The sequence below is a fragment of the Syngnathus leptorhynchus genome, chromosome 7 (genome assembly GCF_054491065.1).
Source record: "Syngnathus leptorhynchus isolate UIUO chromosome 7, UIUO_Slep, whole genome shotgun sequence".
Classification (NCBI taxonomy): domain Eukaryota; kingdom Metazoa; phylum Chordata; class Actinopteri; order Syngnathiformes; family Syngnathidae; genus Syngnathus; species Syngnathus leptorhynchus.
The window spans coordinates 12,349,810-12,377,092 of record NC_141201.1 but is presented as its reverse complement, the minus strand read 5'-3'; the positions used below and the strand labels follow the sequence as shown (position 1 = coordinate 12,377,092).

At 45.1% G+C, this 27,283-nt stretch overlaps 1 long non-coding RNA gene across 1 annotated transcript; it reads left to right on the top strand.

The window, feature by feature from the left end:
- Nucleotides 1-421: 421 nt before the first annotated feature.
- LOC147054804 (uncharacterized) lies at nucleotides 422-3,630 on the top strand. Its single transcript, XR_015066702.1, has 3 exons — nucleotides 422-860; nucleotides 958-1,064; nucleotides 3,012-3,630. It is a non-coding gene; the product is annotated as an uncharacterized LOC147054804 (long non-coding RNA).
- Nucleotides 3,631-27,283: the final 23,653 nt, after the last annotated feature.

The window sequence follows — 27,283 nt, the reverse complement described above, 5'->3', positions numbered from 1 at the left end:
CATGAAGCCCCAGACAACATGGCTCCTAGGATCATAGGGGCACTCAAACCACTCCACCACAATAAGGTGACGACTCACGGAGGGATTTTTTATTTATTTTTTATTTTTTATCACAAATTTTCAAAATTCAAAAATCCGCGATGTAGTAAAACCGCGATAAACGAACCGCGATGTAGCAAGGGATTACTGTCATTTGAACTGCAAGTGACGTCACCCGTGCCGCGCGGTGGTTGTTTACATAAAGGGCAAAGGATTCGATCACGGGATGACGAAGATGACGAAGGGCCCCACGTACTACCGGCATCATTAGCGGCTTTGTTTTTAAGTAACACGGAGGACAAAGAGTTTGAAGGATTTAATGATTTGGAGTGACACAGAAGGTTTGAAAAACTCTTATGGCTTTTACGCACGCCCGGTCCTTCTCGATGGGAGCTCTCTTTCACCTCCGTGGATGGAAGTCGGGGGCCGGCTCTCGGCCGGGTGGCTGTCCCGACTTCACTGATGTCAGGAGCGATGGTGTTGAACGCCGAGCTGAAGTCCACAAACAGGATCCTGGCGTACGTTCCTGGGGTGTCCAGGTGGTGCAGGATGTAGTGCAGTCCCATGTTGACCGCATCATCCACCGAAATGTTTGCCCGGTAGGCAAACTGGAGGGTGTCAAGCAGGGGGCCCGTGATTTCCTTCAGGTAGTTCAGCACTAACCTCTCGAAAGATTTAATGACCACAGATGTCAGAGCGACAGGTCTATAGTCATTCAAACCTGTGAAGGCGGGCTTCTTGGCCACTGGAACGATGGTGGAGCTCTTGAAACACGAGGGCACCTCACACAGCTCCAGGGAACGGTTGAAGATCCGGCAAAGGTGGGTGCCAGCTGCTCAGGACAGACTTTCAATTCAAGCAAGAAGGTGACACGCCGTCTGGGCCCGGTGCCTTCCTGATCTTTTGTCTCCGGAACAGCTCGCGCACTTCCTCCTCGCGGATCTGGAGTGCGGGCACGGCCTCTGCAAGAGATAGAGTAGGTGACAACGGTGACAGAGATGTGGACAGAGCGGTTGTGGGCTGAGGTGAGTATGTAGATTGTGCTGCAGGGGGTCCTGTTGTGTGGGAGGACCGATCAAACCTGCAGTAGAACCTGTTTAGCTGGTTAGCAAGCCTTGGGCTCTCCACAGGACGGGGTGTTCGTTTCTTGAAGCCCGTGATGCTCTGCAGACCTTTCCACACTGTTGAGGGATCAGGAATGGCAGAGGTGTCTCTCCGGGCTCTCCCCGCAACACCTCCTGGCTTTCCTGATCTCTCGGTTCAGTGTGTTTCTGGTCTGCTTGAACAGGTTTCGGTCGCCGCTCCTGTAGGCCTCCTCCTTGACTTTGCGCAGCCTCCTAAGGTTCGGTGTAAACCAAGGTTTGTCGTTGTTGTACGTGCAGAAGGTCTTAGTCTGCACACACAGATCCTCACAAAAACTGATGTATGATGTGACAGTGTCAGTGAGTTCGTGCAGGTCTGAAGTTGCAGCTTAAAAAACTCCCCGAGTCAAAGCAGGCTTGGAGGTCCTGCCTTGACTTCACTGTCCACTTCTTCAGTCCTCACCACAGGCTAGAAGTTTTTAGTTTCTGCCTGTAGGCCGGTGTTAGGGTTGATAGATTAGTTTGATCCTATGCTTATGTTGGAATGTAATCTGTAATAATTAACATAGCTTGTCCTCTCTTAACAAAGTAAGACAGGAAAGCTAAGATCCTTTGAACTGATTGACCAACTGCAGAGGAAGCAATCAGAGGTGTTCTGTTTACTCAACATCGTAAAACACCCCCTGCTGTGAGCCCCTGAGAGGCCAGGGCTTCACCCCCACCTTGACCACTCTCACCCCCACCTTTCTTCTCTCAATAAATACTCTCTTGCATGAATCCAAAGTCAGAGTCTGTTCGAACATTGCTGTACCTACAGTAACAGACTGGCTCTCCACTTACAAGTGCTTAAAGGGCATACTGTCTCTCGTGTGGTTCTTGCAAAATAAGTTAGAGTCAGAACATCTCTAACAGCTGGGATCAGATGAACTAGACAGTGGTCCGAGAGTCCTAAAGATGCACGAGCCACAGAGTGGTATGCATCCTTAATTACGGTGTAGCAGTGGTCCAGTGTCTGTGAGCCTCTGGTGGGACACGTTATGTGCTGTCTGTATCTGGAGAGTTCGTGTGCGAGGTTCGCCCTGTTAAGATCACCCAGAACAATTATGAGTGAATTTGGTAGAAGTTTCTCCGTGTCTGTCACCTGGTCAGCCAGCATCTGCGTGGCTTCACTCGCACATGCGTGTGGTGGGATGTAAACAGCCACCATGACGATTGAGGAGAACTCCCATGGTGAATAGAATGGCTGGCAGTTTTTGAAAAGTGTTTCTAGGAGAGGGCTGCAAAACTCTTTCAACACTGTGACATCAGTACACCAATGTTCATTAATATAAAAACAGAGACCACCTCCCTATATTTTCCGGAGAGCTCCGCGCTGCATCTGGACGCATTAGCCGAAACCCAGCTAACTCCACAACGTGGTGGTGGGTGCGTCCGCAAAGCCACGTTTCAACAAAACACAGCGTGGCGGATCTGCTGAAGTCCGTGTTCCTTGAAGTGAGGAGCAGCAGTTCGTCCATGTTGTTCGCCAGGGAGCGGACATTCGCCAGATGACTTGATGGTAGGGCAGAACGGAACCCTTTCTGCCTCAGCTTTACGAAGAAGGCTCAGCGCCGCCTGTACTTTCTGCGGAAACTCCGCCGTCATGACCACATTCTACCGTGGCACCATTGAGAGCGTCCTCTCCAGTTGCGTCGCTGTGTGGGGTGGTGGCTGCTCTGAGTACAACATGAAGGCCCTGCAGCGCATAGTTACCACTGCGAGTAAAATCATCGGGGCTCCACTCCCCTCCCTGAAGGAAGTTTACGCCTCCCGTCTCACCCGCAAAGCGGCTGCGATTGTGTGTGATGTGAGTCACCCCGCTCACTCTTTGTTTGTACTTCTGCCCTCTAGGAAGAGATACAGATGCCTGCGCTCCTGCACCACCAGACTCAGAGACAGCTTCGTGCTCCAAGCTGTCTGGATCCTGAATTCCCTCCCCCCTCCACCCTCTGCTACATGACGTCCTGTTCTTTTGCGCTATGATCTGGCTGTCTGCTATTAGCGCGCTTGCTCCATTTTGCTGCTCTTATTTGTCTATTTATTTATTTATTGTTTATTTATTTGGGTTATTTGCTTATTACTTATTCGTTGCTCTTGTCTGTTCGTTTTTACTCTTTGTGCTATTTGATGTGAGTGTTGTGTACTGTGTCTAGTCACCGTGGGACGGTGGGAAACGTAATTTTGATCTCTTTGTGTGCCTCGCCATGTGGAGAAATTGACAATAAAGCGGACTTTGACTTTGACATTCTGAAAGAATCAAGAAGCAGTTAAAAGAGAAGTATGCAGAGAAGAACAAAGAGGTGACAAGAAGTCTCAAAGGGCTTCACATAGACAATCAATTGACAATTATTCTCAAAGCATCCCCTGATCTTGGGCTCCCAAAAGGGCAAGGAAAAACTCAAAAACCCCTACCAGGGGAAAAATGAGAAACCTTGAGAAGGGACCACAGATGGAAGGACCCCCTTTCAGGATCACCAGGCTGCAATGGATGCAAAGAGGGCACATAAAATACATAATATGGAAATCAAAAAGTGGATGTCCAGGCCAAAGCGAAGAGCTGTCGGAGGTGCCTTCGATTGTCCTGGCAGTGTCCTCTAGGAGGGTATTCCGCTGCAGTTCCCTCATGCTGTATTGGTCCACGAGAATCTAGATAGCTGTCGTCAGCTTGGGTGTCACCTAACCACCTCCCCAGCCGGGGAGGGGTGGGGGGAGTGGGGTCGGGGAGAGGGAGCAAAAACAAACTCCAGCCGAATCGGCTACTACAGGTTAATTGAAGGCCATATCATAGAAATACGTCTTTAAATGTGTCTTAAATGTTTCTACTGAGGTAGCAGTTCTAATATCCATTGGCAGGGCATTCCAGAGCTCTGGAGCCCGAATAGAAAATGCTCTAGCCCCTGCAGACATTTTCTTGGCCCTCGGTGTCACTAAGAGACTAGCGTTTTGCGAACGAAGGTTACGAGACGGAACATAAAGAAAAACTAAGTCGACGAGATATGAAGGCGCTAAGCCACGCAATGATTTATAGGTTAATAGAAGAACCTTGAAGTCACATCTTAAATGGACCGGGAGCCAGTGTAAATTGGCTAATATTGGGGTAATGTGATCAAATTTTCTTGTCCGTGAGAGCAGCCTTGCAGCAGCATTTTGTACTAACTGTAGACTTTTGATGCTGGACTTGGGAACACCAGAGAATAATGGATTACAGTAGTCCAGGCGCGACGTGATAAACGCATGTATAATAATTTCCGCATCGCCGGTCGAGAGGATTGGGCGAATCTTAGCAATATTACGAAGGTGAAAAAATGCTATTCTGGTTATAGTCTTAATGTGCTTTTGAAAGGAGAGCGTTTGGTCAAATATTACCCCGAGATTAGTTACAGTATCACTCTGAGTGATAGTACGGTTATCTAGAGTTATAGCGGTTTCCTTAAATAAATGTTGATAACGAGCTGGACCAATTATCAACATCTCAGTTTTATCTGGGTTCAGACGAAGGAAGTTGAGAGACATCCATTGCTTGATCTCCGCAAGGCATGCCTCAAGATTACAACAGTCCCGCGGATCTGTCATTGATAATGGCATATATAATTGGGTGTCATCCGCGTATCATTGAAAACTAATATTATATTTACGTATTATGTTCCCAAGCGGAGTCATATAAATATTAAATAGAATTGGTCCTAGTGCCGATCCCTGTGGGACACCACACGTAACTTTATAGAGCTCAGAGGACGCATTGCCATGGACCACTCGGTGCGTCCTGTCTGATAGATACGAATGAAACCAGGCTAGTGCTGACCCCGAAATACCAACACAACCTTTAAGACGCTCTAATAAAATATTGAAGTCAACAGTGTCGAAGGCAGCACTAAGATCGAGTAGTAACAATACCGATGAAGTATTTGAATCCATAGCTAAGAGGAGATCATTAGTCACTTTAGCAAGTGCTGTCTCAGTGGAATGATTAGCTCTAAACCCAGACTGAAAAGATTCATATCGATTATTAGCGACCATGTAATCAATAAGCTGCTGCGCTACTACTTTTTCAAGCAGTTTTGCTATGAATGGGAGATTTGAAACTGGCCTATAGTTACTGAGACAGTCCGGGTCAAGATTTGGTCGCTTAAGTAGCGGTTTAATAATAGCGGTTTTAAAGGCTGTTGGCACTATCCCAGAGGAGATAGACAGATTAATTATATTTAAAACGGACGGTCCTAAGATTTGAAATAATTCTTTAAATAGTTTGGTTGGAAGCGGGTCAAGTAAACATGTGGTTTGTTTAGCCGCACTAACTAATTGTGTAAGCCTTTCGAGGGACACGCTTTTAAAATTTGAAAGGGTTATTGCATGATCGTCGGCGCCGGTAATCGGCGGTCCCGACTGAGTGATCGGAATGGTCATCTTGATCTCATCCCTAATGGATTCAATCTTTCGAGCAAAAAATTCCATGAACTCGTCAGCCGAGTGAAAGGAGCTATCGGGGGTTGGCTGACGTAGTGTTAGCTTTGCCACCGTATCAAATAGGTATTTAGGATTGTTCTTATTGAGATTAATGACCTGCGAAAAATAACGAGTTTTTGCTAAGATAAGCGCATCTTTATATTTCAGGAGGCTGTCGCGCCATGCCTGATGGAAAACCTCAAGTTTGGTTAAACGCCATTTGCGCTCATGCTTTCTACTTAATTGTTTAAGCGAACGTGTTTCATCTGTGAACCACGGAGTAGGCAGTCTACGGCGAGTTTTTAGACGTAGCGGCGCCACAGAATCAATGGCATTTAACAATGTAGCATTGAATTCATTTGTAAGATTATCAATAGAGCCGGTATATGAGGGCAATACGGCAGTTGCTGGTGGCAGTAGCCCAGATAGCGCAGTCGCAGTCATGGAGTTAATATTACGGCTGCTATAATTCTGATTGCTCTCTTATCTTTGACTAAGAACTAAAATTTCAAATTTTATTAAGTAGTGATCAGACAAAACAGTAGTGTATGGCAGTACTGTTATATTAGAGGTTGCCAGTCCTCGGGATATTACCAAATCTAAGGTATTACCATTCTTATGCGTTGCTACCTGTACGGCTTGCGTAAAACCAAACGTATCAATTAGAGTCTGAAACGCCGAAGTAAGTGGCTCTGACGGTAAATTCATGTGGACGTTAAAATCGCCCATGATTATTATATTATCCGCGTTTGTCACTAGATCAGCCACGAATTCTGAAAATTCATCCAGGAAGCTAGCGTAAGCCCCAGGTGGACGGTAAATTACAGCAAGATAAAATGACGGTAAAGCGGTGGATCGGACAGTGAGAACTTCAAATGTTTTAAATATGTTAATCGAACGAGGCGTAAATCTAAGATCGGAATTTGAGATGAGGGCAACACCCCCACCCTTTTTTCAAAGACGCGCCACATGCGAGCTCACAAATTTTTTTATTTTTATGAGGAAAGAAGAGAGAGAGTGTTAGGGTTGACAAATTATTGTGATCATATGATTATGTTGGAATGTTGACTAGAATCATTAACTTTGTTAAAACCTTCCACCTTTCCTTGACTCGTTGGAAACTTTCCACATTCAGTTGTTGAAAGTTTCCAAATGATATGGAAACATTCCTGCTTAGTTATTTATCTAAAATGCTCCACTAGTATTTGTTTCCACAATCTTGTAAAACAAAGAGCTAAGACCCTCTGCTGTGATTAACCAGGTTGCAGAGGTGACCCCTGAAACCTGTTCACTCTCACCTCCATCCTGCTCTTGCAAGAAGCGAAAATCAGACTGCTGGCAACTATCTCTGTACCGCACAGGGTGCTGATGGCTTTCTCCGCTTGCAAGCGTAAAATGGCCAAACTGTGTCTAATGTGGTTCTTGCATTTGAGGTAGAGTAGGCAAAGCTCTGTCAGAGAGAACTGCTGGAAGGCTGCCACACACCACGGCACCAGTAAGAAAAAAATATGTCTACTATACTTGAGTGTCAGTGTCCCACTTACTACTTACTGTCATCATGCAGCTTGGCCTCATTAAGTCACTGGTTCTTCTTTCAATTTGAAAAGGTTCCAACTAAAGTATTGACTGTAGTTGTAATTTTATTTCATTGACAGCAGCTACACTTTTACTAAAATCAAATTTTGGTCATTGGTAAAGAAAACCATTTACATTTTCAAATCACAATCCCGTTTTCCCCTTTCCTTCTTTGGGGCATGGCAAAGATTGTTAAGCAGGCAAAATGCGAGAAAATACTCTTGTGGATACTAAATGGTACATAAATGAAATGACAATTAAATAAAAGTTGTTAATAATTGAGATGTTTCTCTATTTTGTGATGGATTGGTAATCGTTTTATTTAAACTTGTTGATCACGGATAGGATAACAGCGCCAATGGGACCGAAAACCATAATTTTGGGGATTCAATAAAATGTTGAACATTCCGTGACATTCAGGCTTTGATATCCTCTAGACTAGTGTTTCCCATCCACTGTGCCACTGCACATTTAGCTGTGCTGTGGGAAATTGTCCAATATTAATTACGAAGTGCATTGTAAATAGGATTGCAAAACTACTGGTCAGTTAGCGCAAGGCCTGGTCAGCCACTTACTAATTCTGCATGCGTGGCTAATCAAAGAATCATGAGATTTCATGTTGTGTTGGTGCGATTGTGGTGCATAGGCCCATATTCAGTTTGCGGCTGTGTGCTTTTCGTGATAGTGACATTGACGGCCATGGTGCGTTAGCGGACTGACTGAGATCCCAGGACGTAGTTCAATGGAGAACCTGGATTGTTCATTTTCACCAACATAAACTACTACACAGTCAAGTCGTGACACCTTGACTGTGATCATCACGCAGCTAGCTACTGCCCGAACAGCAGAGCGTCTTTAAACGTGACTTTGTTCTTATTATCGCAATATTTATAGAGTGAGTCTAAGACAGTTAACAGTCATGTTGATTATTTTGGACTTTAATCACAATTACTTTCAATAGTTTATTTCTTAAACTGTATAAAACATTTTTTGACTAACTAACTAACTAACTAACTAACGAACTAACTAACTAACTAACTAACTAGGAAACTAACTAATTAACAAAAAATACAATTTAAAAAAATATATATTTATATATTTGAATAAAATATATATTATTTTATACGTCTCTCTCTCTCTCTCTCTCTCTCTCTCTCTCTCTCTCTATATATATATATATATATATATATATATATATATATATATATATATATATATATATATTCATATACACGCATGCACACACATATTTAGGACTTAATTTATATAGCGCATATATAGGACATCTTTGAAGCCTGTGCTATGTGTCATCTGGAACCCTGATTGGGAAACCCCCATTGTTGGGGAGCTACTTTACTGGATTGTTAAGTGTGTATGCAGTGTACAGGATCGTGTATAGAAAACAGCATTCAATGGTCTGGTTAGTCGTCACCTTATCATGGTGGAGGGGTTTGCGTGTCCGAATGATCCTAGAGCCAAGTTGTCTGGGGCTTTATGCCCCTGGCAGGGCCACCCATGGCAAAACGGTTTAGGTGAAGGGACAGACAAAGCACGGCTCACAAACCCCTTTTGATGATGAATAAAAATCAACTTCGTTTTCCCTTGCCCCGACGCGGGTCTCCGAGGCCTCCTTCTGGAGCCAGGCCTGAATTTGGGGCTCGATGGTGAGCATCTGGTGGCTGGGCCGATTGCAGTGACGATGAACGGGGCCGCGCCCTTCACCCAGTGCCTCCACTCCTCCAGGACAAATTTCATGGCGAGGAACTCCCAATGTAGTTGCGCTCAGGGACCGGCAAGTGGCAGGAAAAGAAGGCACACGGATGGAGCTTATTATCCTGCGCATTATGCTGTGACAGCACCACCCCAACTCCCACGTTGGAGGCATCAGCTTCGACGATGAACTGTCACCCGGGATTGGGCATCCATAGGATGGGGGCAGATGCGAACCTCTTCTTGAGTTCCTGGTAGGCCCAAGCAGTGTCATCTGTCCACCAAAAGGGTGGAGCCGGGCTGGTGAGGGGTGTGAGCGGGCCGGCCACCGTGCTGTAGCCACGAATGAAGTGCCAATAAAAATTTGCTAAGCTAAGAACTTGCTGCAGCTGTTTCTGTGTTTCCGGGACCGGCCGGGATGCGACCGCTTTTTCCGAGTCCATTTCGAGTGAGCCCTTGCGCACCACGTAGCCCGGGAACTTGACCGAAGGTGAGTGGAACTTGCACTTCTCCGCTTTGGCATACATTGAGTTTTCCAGCAGGCAGCGCAACACTGCCCGGACGTAACTGACATGTTCTGAAAGGTTACGTCATCCAGGTAAACGAACATGAATTGGTTGAGCATGTCCCTTACCACATCATTTACTAATTTATTGGAATATGGCAAGGGCGTTGGTCAGGTCGAACGGCACCACCAAGTTTTCGTAATGTCCACTTGGAGTGTTGAAGGCCTTCTTTCACTTGTCGCCCTTGCACCAGGTGATAGGCAGTCTCCCTCAGAGCCTTGGGGACAACCACCTGCCACCTCTCTTCCCCAGTAGCGGGTTCTTTCCAAACTCTCTGGAGTACTCCATCCCTCACCCGGAGCATCTCCATCTTGGCGTATAGTCCCTTTGAGGCAGGCGAGTGCCCAGCAACCTCTTCCCACTTTGGTGTTTGGCCCTGTTACACCCACTGCATAATGGGTTGCAGAGCCACATCCTGTTGCTGCTGTTTCCTCCATTCGGGTGCATCCACAACTTGCATCTCTCTGCAAACATGTTCGCCGAGATCATGCGTAGGATCCTGCTCCTCACCGCGCAGCTCTTTCTCTCTGCTTACTTTTCGCTCACAGAAGCGGCAGCCAGCAAGTGCACAAGGGCGTCGAGACATCGCGTCCGCGTTGGTATGGCAAGGCCCGGCCTTGTGCTCCACTCGGAAGGTATATGGTGCCAGTTCTTCAAGCCAGCATCCAATCTGTCCTTCAGGTTCCTTAGAAGACATGAGCCACTGGAGTGCAGCATGGTCAGTGCGTACCATGAAGGGTAAACCCACCAGATAATATCGGAAGTGGCTTATAGCCCTCACGATAGCCAGCAGTTCCCTACGTGTGACGCAATAGCGTCACTCCGCCTTGTTGAAGGTTTTGCTGAAGTATGCCACAACTTTTTCTCCCTTCGCCCCCAACTGACTCAAGACTGCCCCCATCCCAACATTGCTGGCATTTGTGTCCAGGAGAAACGGCAGTTTAGGATCGGGGGGAACAAGGATGGGAGACTCTGTCAATGCTCCTTTCAAGGAGCTGATGGCCTGTGCGTACTCCCCCGTCCACTCGAACTTAGTGTCCTTGCGCTGCAGGTGGAAAAGAGGCGCGGCTGTGCACGAAAAGCCCCGGTTATAGGACGCTAATCCAAGAAAGCTCTTCAGCTCACACAAGTTGTTGGGAGCAGGCCAGTTTCGCACAGCCTGCACCTTGTCCTCCAGAGTCCTAATGCCTTCCCCTCCCACCTTGTGCCCCAAGAACTCAAACTCTCTCCTCATGAAGCAACACTTGTCAGGATGCAACTTCAGGCCAGCAGTAGAAATTCTTTGTAGTACCTGGCGCAGGGCACCCAAAGCCGCCTTGAAAGAGTTCCCATGGACAAGAATGTCATTCAGATAGACCAAACATTCCTGTCTGGGAATGCTAGCTAGCACCTTTTCCATAAGCCGCTCAAAAGTAGCGGGTGCATTACACAGACCAAAACAGAGGACTCGTAACTGCCACAACGCTCTTCTGGTATAGAAAGCTGTTTTTGGCCGTGCCTCGGGCCGAGAGGCACCTGCCAATATCCGCTGCGCAGGTCCAGCGAGGAAAACCATGATGACCCAGATACCAGGTCCAGGGTCATATCAATGCGAGACAGAGACGAGGAGTCTTTCTTTGTCATACTGTTCAGGGGTTGATAATCCACGCAGAACCTCTTCTTCACTGACTTTTTCTTGTTAACCATGACGAACCCTGTGGCCCATGGGCTATCAGATGGCTCGATGATGCCAGCCTTCAGCATATCATTGATTGCCTTGTCAGCGTCCTCCTGATGTGCCAGCGGAAGGCGGAGGGGTTGTGTTTTGACGGGCCGTGCATCCCCAGGGTCAATGTTGTGCTGCACGAGGTGTCAGGCCCACCTCCTCTTCATTCAGTAAAAAAATGTCCTTGAACTCCCACAGTAGAAGCCACAGCTCCTCCTGTTGCTCCACTATCAAGCCATCACAGCTGCGCTTCCACACCTCCCTCACCGCCGACTCTCTGCCTGCATCATCTGCCACGGAGCCCCGGGCCAGGCAACCGAGGTGGGCAAGAGCTGTGTGGCTGTGGTAGGAACTAGGAGCAGTGAGGCTAGGTCACTAGGTCAGGCTCATGCGATAGCTACTCTCACTGCTACTCTTGACGTCGGCAGGTGTAGGATTGGGAACTGCATGGGGTGCACCATTTCAAGAGTGGGGCCTCCTGGAAAGGTCAATGTGTTCCTCCCCAAGTCCAACACGCAACGGGCTGCTCGCAGCAAGTCCTATCCAATGATGCAGGGGTCCCGCACCACTGCCACCCACACCCGAAGGTTCATGCACATTCCCCCGACATGTAAAGTCACCACCTCTCTTCCGAGCATTGGGGTGAGTTCACCAGTCACTGTATGCAGCTTGACACCAGTAGGTTCCAAACAAGCTCCAGCCGGAAACACATCGGGTCTCAATATCGCTGCAGTAGAGCCGGCGTTAACAAGGGCCATGCAAAGAGCACCTGCCAGGGTGATGGGGATATGGCAGAAATCACCCACGTGTCCAGCCCACCACCCTCACAAACTCTGCGCTGTCGTCTGCTTCTAGGGGAAGTGGAGCCTCGCTTCCCCGTCTGTGCAGATGGACTCCACCACCAGGAAACAAACCGATACGGGACACAGGAGCACGGGTCTGTGGCGTCCACCCTACACAGACCCTGGGCCGTTTCCCTGACCACCAGCCTTTTTGGGGCACTGAATGCTAATGTGGCCAGATTGGCCACACACCCAATACACTTGAGTGGTCCCTTGTGGTCCCTTCTCAAGGTTTCTCATTTTTCCCCTTGTAGGGGTTTTTTGAGTTTTTCCTTGCCCTTTTGGGAGCCTAAGATCAGGGGATGCTTTGAGAATTATTGTCAATTGATTGTCTATGTGAAGCCCTTTGAGACTGCTTGTGATTTAGGGCTATACAAATAAACTTGACTTGACTTGAGGGCGCCGTCGGGAGCGGGTACTGCTGCGAGGTGCCTGCAGTGTGCTTGAGCGGATACGTTCAGTCCATTCATCCACCCACGCCGGTTTCTCTGGGCTCAGATTCACCTGTGCAGCAGAACACACCACATGGCTGCCTTCGACATGGTCACTCCACGCAGTGTCCCCTATGACCTCTCTTTCCACAGCCAGTTCCAGCGCTTCCTGGAGAGTGTGTGGGTGCGCCAGCTGGGTTTGGATCCGCAGTTTTCTTGATGTAATTGCGTGAATGAACTGGTCCCTGGCCAGCTCACTCTGCACATCAGCCGGCATATGGGCATATGCACGCCTCGACAATGTTTCAATGTCATTAGCCAGTACACAGAGCGGTTCACCAGCTTGTCTTTGCCTGTTCGACAACTCCGAGCGCAGGACATTGGGCTGGCTGCACTGCCCAAAACGCCGCCGCAGGGCACCAACCAAAGCCCCATCGTCGTCCCTCTCGGCTGGGCTAAGCAGTAACAAGCAGGACAGGGCCTCCTCCGTGAGACACAACTGTAGCGCTTTATTTTTCTCCGACCAGCCAGAAGCCCATGCCAAGAGTTCAAATTGGGCATGGAAAGCCTCCCAGTCTGCCTTACCTGAGTATCTCGGTGTCTTGATATGATGGCGGTCACCATGGAGGTTGCCACCGTCCTTCGTCCCTGCGTCCTTCTCATTGTTCAATGAGCCAAGCCCGGCATCGGACGCCAGCTTCCTGGCAGTCACCCTCAAGAGCTCCACGTGCTCCGACACTTTGAGATCCAACTCACGGCCCCACGCGCTATCGTAACTCCATCACCACCTCCAGCACCCGACCACCGCCACAGTCCTTACGCAATGCCATACCGTCGCTATAGATAACTTTCACTTCTGACACCAATGTAGCGTTTCAGTGAATCAGGCACGTCTTTTGGTAAATGGCTCTTTATTCCACGCAACAAAGAGGAGTTCTAACATCCGCGCTCGGAGACAACAAAGTCAAGTTCCCAGACATCGCCAACACTCTTCTTACCATTGTAGTTGCCCGGTTGGACAAACGGAGAGACTGGAGAGTACGGTTCCATACTTGTCATCTTCAAGCATAGTTTTAGCAATTATCATCATTGCTTCTTTGACAACCTCCCCGTCTGTAAATGCCTTCTTTTTCTTCATCAAAAATTGCGTAGCTCTAAACGAGGCTTCGGTTGCTTTTTGGAGGTTTTTAACCGGTCAAGTGAAAAAAGACTGATGTTTGCACAAAGCTGCCTTTAACTCACGGGCTTTTTCTGCGCGCTAAAGGTAAATGTGCTTTCAGCAAGTTTGCAAACATATTTTTTAAGGTTGTGTTAAACTTATCATCATATCAATATAATATCTAGTATTGGAGTGCTCGTGTGGATGGGTGGGTGATGAAGAATGTGCAGGCAAACTGCATGAACTTGTTTGCTTCAAAGTGTTGTGGAACAGGCCCGGACGAAGGGAGCACCGGACGATAACACCTCAAGGTCGGTGAGAGATGAGAACAAAGAACAACTTCACGTCCAGGTGGTTGGGCTTCACGGGGAAATACCCAACCGCCCGACCATCGCAGTAACACCTCGACGGGGAGGAGATGGACATCGACCAATCATCACACAATGTTTTGCATGTTTTAATATTCATATTGCGTTTCTTTAAAACTGGGCAACCCAGAAGAATGTGTTGTCTTTTGGTGGTCACAAAAACGCACGAGTTTTAGTGTAAGGGACCCGGGACCCAGGCCTATATTAGTGCGCTTTGTCAGGAATAAACAATTGGTAAATTTGGCCTGATTGATCTACTGGGCTTCTCTTTGACAGAACGAACGTGCAAAATTGTTAGGTGCGCCAGTGTGTGGATTGGGACATAGCAACTTGTGTTAAGTGTTGATCGCAATTTGGAGTCAGATCAATCGCTAAAATCCGTAGCCTAACAGCGCAGTGTGCTGCTCGGTGGGTAGCATGGTAGCTTGTGTGACACAGTGAAATGTCTCTCCACATTGTGCCGCTTTGCCATTGCCATAATTGCCCCGCAAATTAAACACACGCAGGATCTTTTCACAGTGGTAAAAAAAATCATCGTGAAAATGATGTTTTCTTTCTTTTTTCTGACATTTTTGGGGTAACTCTTCTCACATTTGCTGCGCCCGCTAACGTTAGCTTGTTTGTAAGAGGGCAACAAACGCTACGTTTTCGTCATGCGCACAATACTGAACTTTGAACTATACTAGGTCAGAGTTCATTTATATTAAAACACAAAAAAGACCAGACACGAAAAAAGCGAGACCAGTTTGCTAGTAATAAATACAATTTAAAAAAATAGAGGCAGCTCACTAATAAGTGCTACTATTTGAGGTATTTTTAGAACAGGTCAGTGGACGACTCATCTGGTCCTTACCCGCAGGCACCAGGTTGGTGACCCCGGCCCTAGACCATCACTAATCAAATGCATTTTCACAACATCCTGGAACTACACAAAGGTAAGGATCACAGGTTAACTGTATTGAAGAGAACCTCAATTTTGAATAGACGTCAAATGATCACTGGCTATTAGCGTGACTAGCGGTAATCGCGCTAATAGCTATTAGCCATCATTCGAACGTCTACTCAATAAACGTCTAAAAAAAACTTTCACATATAGACGTGTAATAGATGTCTAATAGTCGTCTATCTCGTAGACGTATAAAAGACGTCTAATATACGTCTAAGGCATAGACGTCTCCATTTATTACACTTTTGGACCATTTTAGACGTGTTTTCGCCGAGACGTCTGGTTAGCATATAGACGTCTATTAGACGTCAAAATGCTTGCAAGGATATGTAGAGTCTAATAAAACTACATGAACATGATCTACGAATATATTCATAACAATAGCCTACATAGAAGGTTGTTTTTAATAGCATGGAAACATAATACTATTTAATGCACAGCACTTACCACTACTTTGAATCAGTGTAGAATAATTCCAAAAAGAACCGTGCAGTAAAATGAGGGAACTGATTCTGTTGAAAGACTCAGCAAACATTTTGGGATTTCTTTTCCCCAGATTTTAGTGAAACCATTACAATAAGTCAAGGCAGATGTTTGTGCAAAAAAAAAAAAAAATGTTTTAAGAAACACAGAGCTGAAAATGTATCAGTTTCATCTAGTCAGAAGTTGAAGAAGAATTAGAAAGTTTACTCCTCCCTGATGAACATTCTACACTAAACAAGCTGAAATGATCACCACCCAAAGAGCATGCAATTTGGACAAAGCTCAAATTTCTTCAACTTCACAGATGTGTGAAAAAAGTGGTGAAAAAAAATACGTCAGTAACCCCATTCATTTGTGTCAGTGATGCTGCTACTGGCTTACTTATAAATGGCATAAAAGTGACCCTCGTTTTTTCTAGGCCCTGTTGTCCTAGAATCAGCGCTAAACTGTCTTTAGAAGAGGCCAACACTTGCATGAATAAGTTAAAACCGTTGGGGACCTTACGTCCGTTAGCTGACGTTTCCACCCCACTGAGTTTTAACACATTAGGAATCCCTGATGCTTGTAATGAGCCACAGACAGAAGGATGTCAGATGGGGGGGATGATCATTGGTGGGAGAGTGCTTCAAAGCATTACTCACCAAACTATCATTCTTAAACTGTTGTTGTTCTTACATGTTCAAAAAGACAATTGCGGTCGATTTTCAATAATGCCATCTCTTGCTGATAATCTTCAACATCCATAAATAAGATCCGTTAAATACAAGGATAAGGAATGTGAAATTAGGGTGATATTGCTTCAATTGCAATATCATTTGCAAACTTAGCATGTAGCAAAATATACACACACTACACAACTCAGTAAGTCTGCGAAATCCCAGTATTATTGCAGCACAACAATTGACAGACCCACACGGAATGAAATCATTTTAGGTATTTGAGGGACTGAACAAAACTTTCTTTAACATTATGGTCTTTGTGGTCTAAATAAGGTCACTGAGAGCATCTACTAATTCAAAAATTTGATTTCAGGAAAATCAAATTGACTGAACTCTAAGTATGCGCATATAATTCACACTCGCATTTGTAACAAAAGTTGGGTAGATGCTGGTCATCATAGAAAGAATGTGTGCATGTGTGATTGCACTTCTATTTTCTCCTCATCAGACCCAGTGCCCCTGTGCCCTGGCCTTTCTTTCTCCCCCACTGTGCATGAGTTTATTCACAAGAAATGCAGGGGAGCCTCACGGGTGGCTGGCCTGATGAAAAGCGACGTGGCGTCTCCAGCGAGATGGGAACTTAGCATGTCAGGCAGGTCAGCAAGGGGCAAGCAGACAGTCAATAAAATATTCAATACAGCATTACCAGTTCATGGATCTAATACCTCCGAAAAGCCACCCTTTAAAAGTGTAAAATCAAAAAAACGTTACTCCAAGCTATTCCCTTTCCATAAACTAGTTGGTTAGAATTGTACTCGTCACCACGAATGATTGTGACTGCATACTTTCACTTCTTAGGAAGGAATAAAAGTTCAAAAACAAATTTGACCCCTGTCACCCTGTGATCATGCGATTTTCTGGTTGACCAAAATGTACTTTTGAAAAACTACAACATCAGCTTTCTTATTTATTGTCGGTATTGAGAAGAAAATAATGTGAGTGTTTGACAGTGAAGTCCTGGCTAGACTAAAAGTCTTTTTTTTAATGCAATGGGTGCAAATCCCAATTAGTAAGACATTACTGCATTGTGGACACATCACAACTTGAGCTCTGCTTAGAAAGGTGCCCTCTATGGACCTGGTGGGCATGGTGATCTACTAGCTGAAATTGGCCCGTTTTATTTATTGACCCATTATTTAAGATGCTGATGCTGTATTTTCTGACTTCCTGCCTTGCCCTTTGATGTGTGATATGTGATGGCTTTTGCTTACTTACATTTTTAACAAGTGACTCATCTCTCGTCAAGTCTTTTATTGTGTTGTCTGAGTGTATGGTATTTTATTATTTACACTGCATAGGTTGGTTGAGTATGCTAGATCAGTGTTACACACTCACTTTCTCCCTGTAAATTATTAATGGAAATGGATGTTTCGAAACAACGGCAGCGAGGACTCCGTTAACAAATGTAATGTTGAAAGGTGCTGACTTATTTGAGTTGTTAACATATATTGATTCTGATTATGACCGAGGCAACAACGTAAAACGACAACATATTTGATGATTCTGGGGTATTGTAATAAGCAGCCCTGAAAGAGGAATTTAGAGAAGTTTTACATTCTATTAGGGTAGGGGTGTCCAAACTTTTTGCAAGTAGGGCCAGATTTGATAAAGTGAAGGGGCCCGGGGGCCAGTAGTTTTTTCGGACATTTTTTTAACTACAATTTCATCCAAATAAAACAAATTTCATTCTCCCATGTGTCTTTATTTTTTAAATGACAAAATAACCAAATATAAGCCACTCAGGCAGATGTGAACAACTCTAAAAACACAAATTCTGCCTTTCATTCATATCTGAAGAGTCCGATAACATTGAACAAACTGTATGAAATACCTTAAATTTACATGAGTTTAAAATTATTTTCACCTCATGAACATTTTAAACAGGAGTTATAAGTAATACATAAAATACGATAACATTGAACAAACTGTATGAAATACCTTAAATTTACATGAGTTTAAAATTATTTTCGCCTCATGAACATTTCACACAGGGTTCACGCAGCCGGTTCACGCGTACCCTTTTTACAACGGGTTTATTTCCGCATTTGACTTGCGCATGCTCCGCATAACAGGACAGCTGGAGTCATGTTCTCGCTGTGAAATCACGCCGGGTCGCGCGAGATTACATTTCTGCGGCATAAACATAAAATAGCTTTGATACGTGTGTATTAAAGCGCTGGTCAACAATGGCGGCGGGCCACATACTAAAGATTTTATCACAGAGGCTGCGGGCCTGATGAAATTTGACCACGGGCCGCAATTGGCCCGCGGGCCGGACTTTGGACATGCCTGTATTAGGGGATGATTGACAGAGTCATCATCATAGATTCTCACGCCAAACAGCCAACCATTCTAGGGTGCTCTGATTTACATTCAACAAGTCAGTGTTGTTCAGGCTGCATCATAAGGGGCACGCTCGGAGGATATGCTCGATCGTCTGGGTGCCCTCTCCTTATCCTCAAGATAGGAACGTTCTCGTCATGACCCTGTTAATCCGTAAAGAGACCAATCCTAACATTACACGCCAAAAGAGTCCAACCAATTGCGATTGACAGAGTGACTGCCTAACTGACTGATTGACATTTTAATGCTTCAGCTCTAGTGAACAGTCGAGTAAGGATGAGTGTACACAACAATTGTACATTGTGTGGTGGTATAACTTTGGTAAGTGATGATGAACAAACTGAGGCTGTTCCTGTGGCCTATTCTATATCAATTGACCTGCAGGACAAAAACTGAGGAGGACCACATACCCCAAGTCATTGTCGCGCTTTCATGCTATTTAACTATATTTCATGCTAATAGCGTATTGGCCCGAATATAAAACGACACTGATTATAAGACACCCTCCTCTTTTTCAAGACTTAACAATGAAAATAGACATTTTTAACACCAAATTTAATTTTAATACAGAAAATAATTACAGTACATCTGAAACAAATAATTATAATATATTGGAGAGAAAAAGCATGTTATTTTGCCTCATTCAAAAACTGTCTATCACATCTTAGTTTCTAAACATTTAAATATGTAAACTAAAGTGCAATAACATTTGTAAATGAATGGCTTCTGGTTTTTGAAATGTAGATAAACCAATCTACTGTGATAAAACAACAAAATTGGAATAACTGCATGAACCATCAAAGTGAAGTCTAACTGTAACTGTAGTCTTGAAACAAATCTGAATAAGGAAAAACATTGCAATAAAATTATGCAAACTGGTTTAAACTTCGGAGTAGCTGAGATCTGTCATGTCAGAACATTACTCCTCACAAACATCCTCTGCCTCGCTGTGCTCAGTGTCACTGTCCTCGTACGCACACACACTCCTGTCGAGCTCTTGAAAGCAGCCACTCAGACCACGGAAAGCTTTATCCCCATCATCTTGAAGTTTGCATCGTAACTTCTCCTCAGACGCCGGTTAACCTGGCCGATCTTCGACCAACTTTTCTCCAGATTGTCACTACGTTTCTCCATTTTCTGTTATCCCTTCTCTTATTTTATTCTCTTTTCTTTCTTACTGCTATTTTTTTTACTTTTCTTCTTAGTGCTACCGCTATTTTTATTTTTATTCTTTGTGACGGGTTCGCTTTGGCCTGGGGAGTTCAGCATTTGCTTTAAAGATATATGGCATCATCTAGCGTTGTGGCTGGGTATAATGTCGAGACCCCAAATGTAAGACGACCCCCACTTGCATTTCAATGCAAAAAACATTGTCTTATATTCGGGCCAATACGGTATGTAACTACGTATACTGTATGTATGATGTGACAAATGTTCATCGCAATAGAGAAAATAAATAAGAGTCTTTTATTGTAGTTTTGAACACTATATTGTTTGTTTAAACACCTTTTTTGTATTTTTAAACATTTTGTACAAAATGTTAAAGTCAAACCGACTTTCAGAAACATTCTTAATTTTTGAAAGAAATAAGAAAATAAATAAGAGTAAATATATTGTTACAAGGTGGCTCGGTGGGGCACTGGGTAGCACGTCCGTCCCACAGTTAGGAGGGTGCGGGTTCAAATCCACCTCCAACCCTCCCTTGAGTTTGCATGTTCTCCCCGTGTCCGCATGGGTTTTCTCTGGACGCGCCGGTTTCCTCCCACCTCCCAAAAACATGCTTGGTAGGCCGATTGAACATTCCAAATTGTCCCTAGGTGTGAATGTGAATAGTTGTTCATCTCTGTGTGCCCTGCGATTGGCTGACAACCAGTTCAGGGTGTCCCCCGCCTACTGCCCGATGACGGCTGGGATAGTAGTGATGTGAATTCCAGTTCCTTTAGGTGAACTGACTTTTTAGAATCAGAACACATTTGGTATATTAACACCATCAACCAAAAGCCAACAAATACAAAATTAAAACATCAATGTCGGCATAACGTGTGTCGGCTGGCAATGGCATAGCAGCGATGCTGTCTATCACTCACTCACTCACTCGTGAAGACCAATCAGCAGCGCCAGCGAGCGTTAGATGGCGGGGGGACTTTACGAGTCAGTGACGCAACTTCCCGTTCACGAACGAGTCGTGAATTGCATTTCCCGTTCACCAACGAATGAATCTGTGAGTGAACGAATCAGTGAGTGAGTGATTCACATTTCCAGTTCATCGTGAGAACGGATCAGTGACGGAACGAATCCTGACTTTCCTGTTCCCGAACGAGTCAATGGGTGAACTGCCTTTCCGTGCATCAACGGATCAGTCATTGAACGTGTTGCTTCTCCTTGCGTGAACTATGTAAGCAAGAATGTAGATTTACGATTTACTTATAGATGATCTTATATAACGTGTATGTATCTCTCTCTCTCTCTCTCTCTCTCTCTCTCTCTCTCTCTATATATATATATATATATATATATATATATACAGTAATCCCTCCTACTTCGCGGCTTCAACTATCGCGGCTTCGCTGTATCGCGGGTTTTCAAAAATGCGTAAATTAATTATTTTATCGCAGAAATTTCATCATTTCACGAGGTTTCGCGGCCACTTGAGTTTCTTCATTTTCCTTTAATAATGATAGCTTACGTTTAAAAGTCGTTTTCTTGTTTTGAAATGAATAAATTAAAGAGTCAGTACAGTATACTTTATCGTCACATGTGACTTCAGGGCGTTCTCTCTGTTGTATATTTTGGACTAACTCATGTTCCGTAGTGGGAAAACCCCGGATGTGGGAGGGGGAGCTTCGGGGACGTTCAGTGTTGCGATGTACGGCCAGTGAACTGACTGTGATGAAAGGAATAAAGCAGTATCCATCACGTCGTTGTCCGAACCATGCTTGCTACATCAGAACCTGGAAAATAGTAAAGATATAACACTCTCCACCGGCGGTGGCCTTCATCTTGACATAGCAATACACTGTTAGTCTCGTCGCTAAGGCATGAATGCGGAGCGCACAGTCCATTGATATGAAAGTCCCCTAGCAGCGAGCTGGTTGATGTCAGCGATAAAAATAGAATATCTTCCAAGAATAGCTCAAAAAAATCTAGTTTCTATTTCGCGGAAATTCCCATTTCGCGGGTGGGTCTGGAACGTAACCCCCGCGAAGTAGGAGGGATTACTGTATATATATATATATATATATATATATATATATATATATATATATATATATATATATGTCAAAATTGTTATCCAATATATCAACTGCAGTTTCACATTAGATTGCTGGTTTGAGATGTACTTTTATTATTATTATTATTATGATTATCATCATTATGATTATTATTTTAAGAAACATTTATGTTATAAATTGTCTGGTGTTTTATTCGTTGTTTTTATATTCGCCAAACAAAACATAAAAATCAGACATTTAGTTAACTGCTTTATCTGACAATATGTGCACGTGTTTTACGTTGTTATATGAGTTGGTGGCCCCCAAAATAAATAGATGTTGGCATAACGAGTTTTTTTTCAACCTTTTATTCAAACACAAACACATTTGGTATATTAATACCATCAACTACAAGCCAATAAATACAAAATTAAAACATCAATGTCGGCATAACGTGTGTTGGCTGGCAATGGCATAGCGGCAATGCTGTTTGTCACTCATTCGTGAATCTTTGCGAACGACCAATCAGCAGCGAGTGATAGATGGAGGAGGGACTTTACGAGCCAGTGACGTAATTTCCCGTTCACGAATGAGTCAGTGACGCAACTTCCCGTTCAAGACCAATTGAGAGACTCTTGCTAACAGATCAGTGTGTAGGTGTTGTATTATAGAAAGAAATGTGTTAATTACCCGAGCCAATTATTATTATATATAAAATTTCAGGGCGGGGGAGGGGGGGGGTGTTTGATGTGTATGGGTTGTGTCCACGGGGTGGAAAAAAAAAAAAGAGAAAAGAGAAAACGGATCAGTCTGTGGGGGCCGGCCGAGGGGGGACGATTTGTTGAACGATTCGTTTGAACTAATCTTTTGAGTGAACTGATTCTAAAAATTCAGTTCACCTAAAAGAACTGGAATTCACATCACTACTATCCCAGTCCTCATCGGGCAGTAGGCGGGGGACACCCTGAACTGGTTGTCAGCCAATCGCAGGGCACACAGAGACGAACAACTATTCGCATTCCCACCTAGGGACAATTTGGAGCGCTCAATCAGCCTACCAAGCATGATTTTGGGATGTGGAAGGAAACCGGAGTACCCGGAGAAAACCCACGCGGACACGGGGAGAACATGCAAACTCCACACAGGGAGGGCCAGAGGTGGAATCGAACCCGCACCCTCCTAACTGAGAGGCGGACGTGCTACCCAGTGCACCACCGATCCGCCGACCCAGATCCAGTGTCGTCCCCTTAGAACACTCACAGGAGGGGAAGAGAAACAGCAAGATGAGTCAGCAGGAAAATGAGTTACTGTATATTGGAGCATATTTAAACTTTATTGAAAATACAAGAGCAGAGTGGATATTCTGCAAAGAGTGAAACAAGGAAAACATATATGATATTAATCAAGTGCCAGTGTCTCTAATGCTAATATTGCTGTGTGATAGAGACTGTTTATTGTTGCAATGTTAGTCCCTTCTGAGAGAATCTGGGCAGATCATTTCTAATAGAAGAAACTGGATTGGCTCATTGAAGCAGAGGCACCCAATTTTTCTCATTGCCAGTTTTTACCATACAAAATTATCTCGGTGCAGTCCCCGTTTTGTTTTGCATATTTTAATTTATATTTTAGGGTGCTTTGTCTTTTGTCGCTGTTGGATGTTGCTTCAATTACCTGACCGAATAAAGGAAAACGCTTAAATTTAAACTTAAATTGAAAATACATAGTTCAGCTTTAATTTTTCTTGTAACTATGTAGTGACATAATAATAATGGAGTGACTTGTAATACATTTTAGTTCATTTTAATTCATACATTTTAATTAATAGATTTTAATTCATAAAATGACCATACAACTGATCTTAAGTTATGCTTCTAGACAAGTAATAAAGTTTCTTCTTCACACAATTTCAATTCAAAAAATAAAATCTGTTGATTCTATAGATTCTATAAATAAAAAGGAAAACCAGCTATTCATTTTTTTGTCACATTTCTATTTTATAATAAAATCATTGATTCACTCTCCAGGGATTAAGCTGGGTGGTAAAAAAAAGTGACAATGTTGGTTCTCAGACAACGTTAATGATCCACACAAAACTGGTCTGCAAAGAAGGAAAAAAATATCTTAAAAAAAATAAATATTGAGTTTTGCATATACAGTAATCCCTCGCCACTTAGCAGCCTCGGTGCATCGCGGATTTTTCTGCAAACAAATATTGCAGATATATTCGGTGCATCGCGGCTTTTTGGTGCGTCACTTGGACCGCGGGACTTTGTCTGCCCAGATTACTTTATAGCACACTATACTGGCCGGTAGGAGACCAATGGGAACATGCTGATCTGTATCTTTGCCGATGATTGGTTTAGAGCTGTAAGAGCAGCTCGAACCAGGCTTTATCTCAATCTCCTGCTACGTATCCACTCCTCCACTTTGTTTGTGTCAGCAGAATCAGCAGGATCTCTGATTCGCGCTTCGTTTTGTTGTCACAAACGAGGCAGGACAATTTAGGGTGACCAGATTTGGGTATCTGAAAAAGAGGACATCTTTTCTTTGGGCGAGGGGGGTCTTTTTTGGGGGTGGGGGTCATTTGCGTCATGTTATGACACAAATTGTGTCTGTATAGCAATTGCAGTTATTGGCACAAATAACACAAAACAACATATATACAATCACAAAAACGGATTTACACGAAGAAAAACAAATGTGTACACTGACATTTTTCAGTTTTATAGTGGTACACTAAGTATAAATGGACTAGAAATACGGCCATCGGTGCAGCATTTGAAGAAAAGAAAAACTCTCCTTTTCAGTCCTTCTCTTGCGGGGTGCGGTGGATCACGTTGGATCATCCCTGGGGAAAGCACGGGATTTTTTTTATTCATCTCCGCTGTGAACGTGCGCTTTCGTTTCAGCATTGCATGTAAACACTCGGTGTAGACTGGCCAGCCCACCCTACTTCGTTGCAAAGTGACGGAATTTGAGGAGGAGGGAGTGATTTATTTGCGAACGATACAGAAAAACCTGGAATTGAGTGAAATGGAACAGAGTGGCAATTCTACTGACAATGTATTGTAGAGTAATCCCTCGTTTATCCCGGTTAATCGCTCACGCCCATCTGTGATAGGTGAAAATCCGCAAAGTAGAGAACATTTTAAATGATTTTTTTAGACACTTTTGTAAACATTTTGAAGTGAATTTGACTAAGTAATAATCTTATTCATTTAAATAAATAAGAAAATAAAAGAGTAAATATATTGTTACAATATATCCACATAAGACTTATTAAATTTTATTGTAGTTTAAAACACTTTATTGTTTATTAAACACTTTTTTTTGCATTTTTAACCACTTTTGCAAACATTTTAAAGTCAAGAAACGTTCTTGTAAGTAAATATCCATCCATCCATCCATGCATCCATTTTCTTCCGCTTATCCAGGGTCGGGTCGCGGGGCAGCAACTTTAGGAGGGACTCCCAGACTTCCCTCTCCACAGCCGGTTATCCCAGGGATCCCAAAGCATTCCCAGGCCAGCTGAGAGACATAGTCTCTCCAGCGCGTCCTGGGTCGTCCACGGGGTCTCTGACCGGTGGGACATGCCCGGAACACCTCCCCAGGTAGGCATCCAGGAGGCATCCTGATGAGATGCCCGAGCTCATCTGGCTCCGTGGAGGAGCAGTGGCTCTACTCCGAGTCTCTCCCGGGTGACCAAGCTTCTCAACTTATCTCTAAGGGAGAGCCCGGACACCCTGCGGAGGAAACTCATTTTGGCCGCCTGTATCCGGGATCTCGTTCTCTTCGGTCACAACCCATAGCTTGTGACCATAGGTGAGGGTAGCAGCGTAGATCGACCGGTAAATTAAGAGCTTTGCCATTGGCTCAGCTCTCTCTTCACCACGACGGACCGGTACAGAGTCCCCATTACTGCCGACGCTGCACCGATCCGCCTGTCGATCTCACGCTCCCGCCTGCCCTCACTTGTGTACAAAACCCCAAGATACTTGAACTCCACTTGGGGCAGGATCTCATCCCCGATCCGGAGGGGCATTCCACCCTTTTCCGACCGAGGACCATGGACTCTGATTTGGAGGTGCTGACCCTCATCCCGACCGCTTCACACTCAAATGCGAACCGCTCCAGTGAAAGCTGGAGATCACGGCTTGAAGAAGCCAACAGCACCATGTTGTCTGCAAAAAGCAGAGACGCGATGCTGAGGTCCCCAAACCCGACACCCTCGATGCCTTATCTGCGACTAGTAATTCTGTCCATAAAAATTATGAACAGAATCGATGACAAAGGGCAACCTTGGCGGAGTCCAACCCTCACTCTGACCAAACCCTGGGATCGGTGATACAGGGACCGAACCACCTTTATCAATTGGCTCGGCACCCCATACACCCAAAGCAGCCTCCACAGAACCTTCCGAGGGACACAGTCGAACGCCTTCTCCAAGTCCACAAAACACATGTGGACTGGTTAGGCGAACTCCCATGCCCCCTCGAGGATACTGCAGAGGGGGGAGAGCTGGTCCACTGTTCCACAGCCAGGACGAAAGCCACACTGCTTCTCCTGAATCCGAGGTTCGACCTCTCGATAGACCCTCCTCTCCAGCACCACGGAATAGACCTTACCAGGGAGGTTGAGGAGTGTGATTCTCCTGTAATTGGAACACACCCTCCGGTCCCCCTTCTTAAAGAGGGAAACCACCACCCCAGTCTGCCAATCCAGAGGCACCATCCCCGATGTCCACGCAATGTTGTAGAGGCGTGTCAGCCATGACAGCCCCACAACATCCAGAACGTTTAAGAACTCCGGGCGGATCTCATCCACCCCCGGGGCTCTGCCACCAAGGAGTTTTTTAACTACCTCAATGACTTCAACCCCAGAGATTGGAGAGTCCGCGTCAGAGTCTCCAGGCCCTTCTTCCACAATGGAAGGCGTGTAGGTGGAATTGAGGAGGTCTTCGAAGTATTCTCCCCACCGACTCACGACGTCCCGAGTCGAGGTCAGCAGCATGCCATCTCTGTAAGCAGTGTTGACGGTGCAATGCTTCCCCCTCCTGAGAAGCCGGATGGTGGACCAGAATTTCCTCGAAGCTGTCCGGAAGTCATTCTCCATGGCCTCGCCAAACTCCTCCAACGGCCGGGTTTTTGCCTCAGCAACTGCCGAAGCCGCGTTCCGCTTGGCCATCCGGTACCTGTCAGATGCCTCTGGAGTCCCGCAGGCCAAAACGGCCCGATAGGACTCCTTCTTCAGCTTGACGGCATCCCTTACCACCGGTGTCCACCAGCGGGTTCGGGGATTGCCGTCACGACAGACACCAACGACCTTACGGCCACAGCTCTGGTCGGCTGCCTCAACAATGGAGGCGCAGAACATGGTCCACTCGAATTCAATGTCCCGCGCCTCCTCCGGGACGTCGGAAAAGCTCTGCCGGATGTGGGAGTTAAAGCTCTTTCTGACAGGGGATTCTGCCAGACGTTCCCAGCAGACCCTTACAGTACGTTTGGCCCTCCCAGGTCGCACCGGCATCTTCCCCACCATCGGAGCCAACCTAAAACCAGGTGGTGATCAGTTGACATGCGGCCGCAAATCCGGTGACACGTCTACAAAGTCGATCATCGAAC